The sequence below is a fragment of the Alexandromys fortis genome, unplaced genomic scaffold, assembly GCF_014885135.2.
Source record: "Alexandromys fortis isolate MF-2015 unplaced genomic scaffold, M_Fortis_MF-2015_v1.1 scaffold_16, whole genome shotgun sequence".
NCBI classification, from domain to species: domain Eukaryota; kingdom Metazoa; phylum Chordata; class Mammalia; order Rodentia; family Cricetidae; genus Alexandromys; species Alexandromys fortis.
The window spans coordinates 3,525,136-3,532,661 of record NW_026067893.1 but is presented as its reverse complement, the minus strand read 5'-3'; positions in this window follow the sequence as shown (position 1 = coordinate 3,532,661).

Sequence of the window (7,526 nt, the reverse complement as noted above, 5' to 3'; positions counted from 1 at the left end):
TTACCTGTATATTATTGTGTTTGTACATAAATGTATTTAAACGTGTGTATGTATATATATGTTTATGGACCATATTTGGTCCATATATGTATATGGACCAAAATCCTTAGCTTGCTTACACTGTTGCTAGTGTAAAGATTGTTACATTAATTTTACAGGGCACAGATTATAGAATGACTTTGTACTTCCAGGGTAATGTCTCCCTGAGTTATTACATCACAGTTACCACTTAGTCTCTAAGTTCACTGTGTCACAGGAGTCACGGGGAGATGCTAAACCCACAAACTAGGTGGTAACTACGTATTTGGATTGTATAATAAAGTAAAATATGCATGTCATCGTGACACTTGCTATGTTAAGATAGATAATCCTACTTCTAAGCCCTGTAAAATATCATCACTAATACTCTGTTAGCCTCTCTGCCTTGTTTACATTAAACAGGATATTTGATACATTTTTCTATGAACATCATGTGGGTCACTGCTGGTGGCCGCTGACGGAGAAGCTCTCAGATGACTGTGTGCTCACCGTCCCTTCCGGGGAGGTGGAGATCAGCTTTGGCTTGTGCGCTAACAGTGCATGCAGGACTAAGAGGGAAATCAAGAAAATAAATCAATGTAATTTAAACAAAATATTGTGTTATATTTTTGTAAAATTCTAACTGAAAATATTTTATCCGCTAAGTCTGAAATTGTGCTTTTTTTATAATTATTTGTTTGTCTTCTTTGACAGTTTCACACATGAATATGACTCACTGCCCCTTTACCTTCTCCCATCCCCTTCCCGGCTGAACACTTTCTTCCCAACACGACTCTCTTGTTTTTGTGCCTTGTTTTGATCCACCGAGGTTGGACTTGCTGGTGTGAGCACAGTGTACAGCTTTTTGCCAAGCAAGGCAACTTAGCAGTGGCTACACCACTGAAGAAAAAGACCCCCACCAACCATTCATAGAGCTTGTTAGGGAGGCGCAAGGCCTCATGGGCCCCTCCTCCACTCGTGATGGAGTGTAGGCAGGCCAGCCCATCTTGTGCAGGTAGCCGCAGTGGCCATGGTTCCCAAGTGTCACGGTAGCGTCATGGCAGAAGACGTATGGAGCCGTGATTTTCTTCACCCCAGCAGACAAAGGGTTATGGGATGTTGCAGCCATTGAGTCACGGTAGTACGTGTTTGTGGGACTCCAGAAGGATATAATATTATATAATATTACCTAAATAAACAGGAAGTGCATTGTAAGCAATTTCCAAAACTCTAGAATTGACAGAGACTTCTCGCTGCCTGGACAGTCACCCAAAGTTCTTCTGTACCATTGGGGCATTCATCGTCAGCCTAGGCTCATAGCATCCAGCAGTTTCTTGCCCAAATGGCTAACCAACTCCATAAGGAGCCTCTTCAATGCCCATCGTCCTCTTGAAGTAGATTGGTGCTGCCAGGAGCAGATGTGTCTCATTGTCGTAAAAGGTCCTAAGTTCTTAAATGTTTTTTTGTTTGTTTGTTTTTCAAGACAGGGTTTCTCTGTAGCTTTGGAGCCTGTCCTTGAACTAGCTCTTGTAGACCAGGTGGTCTAGAACTCACAGAGATCAACCTGCCTCTGCCACCCAAGTGCTGGGATTAAAGGCGTGTGCCACCACCACCCAGCATTCTTAAACATTTTAAATGCCATATTCTGAAGGTCTTTGAAAGATTTGAAAAATGCCTATCCATATGAAATACATATCTGTCAATCTAGAAAATCTAACATGAACACAAGCTTGACTATTAAAGATAATTGTCTATTAACCTATATTAATTATATATTACATTTTTAAATGATTTGCACAAATACCTTAATCAAGAGCAGAAATACATATACACAGTATAACAAAACTGACTTTAAATTAGTATCAATAAACCAAGATCCATACCAATGCAAGTCTCTATAGCATATCCCCCTTTAAATGTAAGCAAACATTTATAAACAATCACTTAGGGAATTTGGGCATAGTTTTCTCCAAACTGCTTCCTGCTTTTTATTGGGTGAAGTAATTTTTGAGGGTGTTCACAGCGACGCTTGGTCCATCAAACCACATTAGTGTGGAATAAATCCACAGGTTCTCATCTGTGAAAACAAAAGAAGAGCCTCTTTTCCAAAGCAACATATCCTTAGACCCAAATTTTGAAGACAAGATACCTTTATGTTGGTTTAACATAGCAGTCCATACAATGAAATATCTCTCTATACTTAGCTCCTTCACAGTCAAAAAATTTAAAGAAAACACAATAATATACATAATCCAGACTGTTAGTGTATATTCCATCTTTACATGACTTACTTGCTTTTACTCTAATTTTTTAATATTTATTTCATTATCTTTACTCCTTTAATCTAACTGTCTGTACTCTGTCTCTTTAAAGATACCTTTAAAAAAAACACTTACTTCTTTTTATAACTGTTTATATTCTTTTTCTTTTCTCTCCCAAGCCCATGTAGATTTATCTAACACTGTGGCCCATTTAGAGGTCTTTTTTTTTAAAATCCGAATCTGTCTTTATTGTGTGTCTGTGATTATTTTCTGACTAGAAGAGCTTCTTAAAATGCTAAGCTGCGGCTTGATTAGTACTAAGGCTGCTTTGTCATTTGGCTCCACCCAGTCCAACTTGGTGGGGTGGAGGTCTTTTTAGTGCAAGCCATGTTCACAGTCCCATTTTCAAGCACACCTTGGGTCTATGTTGCCATTAACCAAGTCTGCTTGCAAACCCCATTTAAATGCCCTGTAGCCAGACCTCTCAAAAGGGTCAGAGCCATTTGTGCTGGCGAACCAGGAGCTGTTTATAAAAAAGCCATGCAGTTTTAATTGCACCTCTCTTAAAGCAGCCTGCCCTTGCTCACCACAAGCCCATCTAGAAAAAAATTGTGGCTACCAAAAGCCATGCTTAACTCTGTTCTTTTGTGTCTAGAATTCCTTTTTAAGCTTTCTCAGGTTTTTATGTGGATATAGTTGACCAGGCTGGTGGGCCAGTTTGTTGTAGAAGGCCACTCAGACTTGAAATAATTACACAGAAACCATATTATTTGCAATACTGTTTGGCCAATAGCTTAACCGTATTTCTGGCTAACTCATATCTTAATTTAACCCATCTTCATTAATCTGTGTATTGCCACGTGGCTGTGGCTTACTGAGTAAAGTTCTGGCGTCTGTCTCCGACTGGGCTACATGGCTTCTCTTGGAATCCGCCACCTTTCTCCCAGCATTCACTTTAGTTTTCCCTGCCTACCTCTATTCTGCTCTGTGCAGGCCCAATACAGTTTCTTTATTAACCAGTGGTATTCACAGCATACAGAGGGGAATCCCACATCATGTGTGCAAACAGGTGTCGGGTAAAACATTCCTTGACTGACACTCCACCAAGCCAGGGCTTACACCTATAAGCAAGCAAGATAACATCTTCAGTTTGCTTTCATCCCAGTCATCCTATGACAAGGGTTTTCCTGCCTTCCCAAGTATGTGTGACATCTAAGAACTGAAAAGGAAAGGTAGTGTGCCTGATGACATCATGTGATGACATCACCTCACTTTTCCCTGTGGATAGGCTAGCCAGCATAAATGGGACTGGTCAGGGGTCTCTGAAAAAGAAAACAGCATTAGGGTATTGATTCTGTCAATGGGCTGAACAAATCCTCCCAGGGAAGCAGATCACACCAGCTGACTCCCAGAAAGCTGACTGCTACGCTGGGCCTCTGTTCTTGTGTCAGGAGGTGAGGGGAAGGTTGTGTTCCTGGATTCACAGTTGTTAGCTCATAATGGTACCCATGTTGTGATGCACATTTGTTTACAATATAGTGCCCATGTGATCCTTCATTTTTTACATTTTTATTTAAAAAATTTTAAACATAATTTTTAATCAATTCAGGAATTACATATTCCTGTCCCAGTTCTACCCATTTCTCAGCTCCTCTACATCTGCCCCTCACTATTGTACTGCTCCTGCAAAGGAAAACCAATAATAATAATAATGATGAATAAGATAGATTTTTAAAAGATGAAATAATTTTTAACATAATAAAATAATAAATACATAAAAAAACTACAAATAAGATTATCAACTTCAAATAAAAACAAATCAATGAAAAGCAAGCAAGCAAAACAAAACCCAAAGCTCTTTGATCCTCCATCTCTGCCCCTCCATCACCTCCTTTCGTCTCAGAGGCATTGGGAGCTGCTGTACCAGGTGGTTTCCTTACAGATGTTCACTGTGTGATGCGTTGTTGGCCAGGCTCATGGCCTCTGGCCTCCCGCACACCGTCACCGCTGGATTCCTGCAGAAACTCCCTGAACATCCCGCTGTGGCCCTGAGTCGTGTAGACCATGCAGCCACGGTTCTGCAGGATCCGTCCCTTCATGCATTCCAGCAAGTCATAGATGGGCTGGATGTTGTTAGGACGTATTTTTATCTCAGTCTTTCCCCTCCCTCAGCTCCTCCCAGATCCTCCCACTGTGTCCATGCCGGTCTCAATCCCCTCTCTCCGGACATCTGCTGAAGATGCCAGGACTTATGCTCGCTGTAGAGGCCCCAAAATAGCCAAGAACACATCCCATGTTTAACAGACCACTCCTGTCAAGATGAAGAACATAACCAGAACTGCAGGCTTGAAGAGCTAGATGTGTGGTCAGAAGAGCGAGGGATGCGCCCAGCCTGGGAGAGGGAAGACAGCGCAGGCCCTCCAGTCGATCACCGAGAAGAGAGCCATCCTAAAATCAACGTTACTGCCAGGAAGAAGGATGGGAGGCCTCACAAATCACTGGTGCGGGAAGAGCTACATTCAAAGCTGGAAGGATGATGCTCATCTATGTATTCCACATCCCTCGTTCCATTCTCCAGCAGGCCAGCATGGAGGGGCTCAGGCTACTAGACGTGTCTAGGGACCCCTGATCTGCAACATTCTAGAAGCCAACAAACCCGTTTACTTTACACTCTCCTGCTGAGACCTCCTTTCCATTGATTTTATCAGCAGTTGGGCAGATAGTGCAACCTAAGGCTCTGTGAGCTTTGCTGGCTCCTTCCATCAGCTGAGCGCCTGTGGCCTTTGTTTCTAGCCTGTTTTAGTGTTGTTTAGTAAACAGACCATGCTTCAGCTGCCTCAGTATCGGGCTCCAACAGAAACGGGAAGGAAGCAAGCACTTGCTCGTGGGCTCATGGTCCATGGGCTCCTTGACAGAAGCACATTTGGTGATGTAAAGGCTTTGCTTCCCACAAAATGATCCGGTGTGGCAGAGATCAACTAAATCTGAACACACTGCTGGCAGGAGCACGTGAGACTCATGGCAATCTGGGTTCAGAGCCACATCCCCAAAATAAAAGCCATAAAGGCAAATGCGCATAACAATTTCTGAGTGTTTTTCTTTGAAATTTGATGTTGAAATAAAAATACGTTTTCACAGCCCTGAATGACTGGCATCTTTTCATGCATAGCGTATAATATAATTGATATTCATTGAGTTCCAAATGTTTCGGAGGAAAAGCTGATACTCATCTTGCGGAACAGCGTTGCTCATTATCATTTTCATTTCAATGGGAAGAAAAGATGAGGGAAGTGTAATTAATTTGACACAGATAATTCTGGGTTGAGCATTTCAATCTCAACACCATTTTAAGGCCTTCGCATTATTAAAAGTTCTTTGTCCCCGTTTGTACTACTCGCTCTCGCTATCCTTGCTGGTACAAAGCCATTGCATGTTGGTCCCTTTTCTAGATCTGTGTCATCGACGCTTCAGCTGCCATGGATCTCTTGGTTAAAGCAAGACGCTGGATAGACGCGCATGCTCAATTTTTCTGTTGACTCCTGAGCCTTACCAGTTCCTCAGACCCTAGGTCTTATCTTGCAAACTCTTCAGAAACACGGTTACCATGGGAGCTGCTCCTAACCCTTAACAGAGACTTCTGTCCATCCTCCCCTGCTGCCGAGGGTGAGATAGTATCTCACCATGTAGCCCTAGATAGTCTGGAACTCACTATATAGGTCAGGATTACTAGGGATTTGCAATAATCCTGCCTCCACCTCTCAAGTGTTGGAATTATAGGGGAGTCACTCTACTTGATTGCAATCAGTTTTTCCTGAAAAAAAAAGTCCCTTTTCAGGAGCAAATAAGCTGCCTTCAGGACCTCTATTTAGCAAACCACTTACCCCAAGAGACATTTCATCTCTGCAGAGGTGGGACTCTGCTCTCTGACAGGACTTTCCTAAAGATCCTTTTTAGAGCGGAGAGACATGACTAACTAGACACACAGGATCCCGTATTTGGAAGCCATGGTAAAGCTGAGTTCTGAAACTGTAACATAATGTGTCAACCACGACGTTCAGCAAATATTGATTACGTATTGTCTGGCTCTAGCAAGGGGATGGTTTCCAACAGACAGAGGTCCCTGCCCGTTCAACTTTTGTTTCTTAAGATCCAAGGGACAAAGTATTGTTTCCTTCAGTTCAAGTCTGCACGCCTGTGTCCTGCGCTGCATCTCGGCAAGGCATCTATAGATGGGACCGTCCCTTTCCAAATGTGTTTTCTGCTTGGTTTTGTTAGGGGTGGTGGAGGAGGGACCTCCCTTTGAGTTTGTCAAGGTCACCTAAGCAATAATTTCACGAAGGGTCAAAACCCTCCATGTTCTTTAAGCCTCCAAGATCACAGAGTGTCAGGGCTTCCATCAGAGGACCAACTTCTATCTTCCCAGGGCGCCCCCCTCCTCACTAGCATCTCCACCTAGAACCCTGCAAAGCCCCTGTAATTGCAGCTGCTTCCTGGGTTATTTCTGATGACCTCAGCAAATAATCTTTCTCACCATCACCAACGAGGTCACAAATCTCAATGCTAAGTCCCCTGCTGGAATCTCCTGTTGTTTCTCTCTCCCTAAGACTTCTCGATAGCAGCATCTTCCAGTGTTGATGCCAGGCTCTAGAGGAGAGCCCCCCAGGGCTTTGCAAGGACTCTGGAACTGTCCTCGCGAGCCATTTCTCGAGGGGACCCAGGAGCTATGCTGGGAAATCTGTGCTGCAGATGCCCACATCCCTGTCTTTCTGCATCTGTGGATTATTTTGCTATGTTAGTGTGCTTTGGAATTCAGCTCACAGGACATTAGCTACCAGTAAGTGTATATATATATATAGTTTGTTAAATCAACCAAGAAAACTCTAGTGACACTTCCAACTGTAAAGACGGACACATTAAAGTCCAGACTACAATTCCATGCACCCTATTTAATAATAGGCCAAGACTTCATTTCCACAGTAAACCCCAGGCTGCTGCCTATACAAGTCAGTCAGATACTGCATTCTGTTGAGTCTAAACTAATTTCTCCTCTGTTAGACTTTACTTTTTCTTACAGGACTTGAGATCTGACCCCAGTTATAGTTCTAAAACTTGAAAGCACGCATTGGCAGAGAAAGAATCTGGCTTTAAGAATGTCAACTTCATTTGACTCTTCCCAGATGTGGACATTCCAAGCCCCTTCCAAACACCATGCTTCCAGTCAGTGTCATGGGTAGGCTAAGTTCAGTT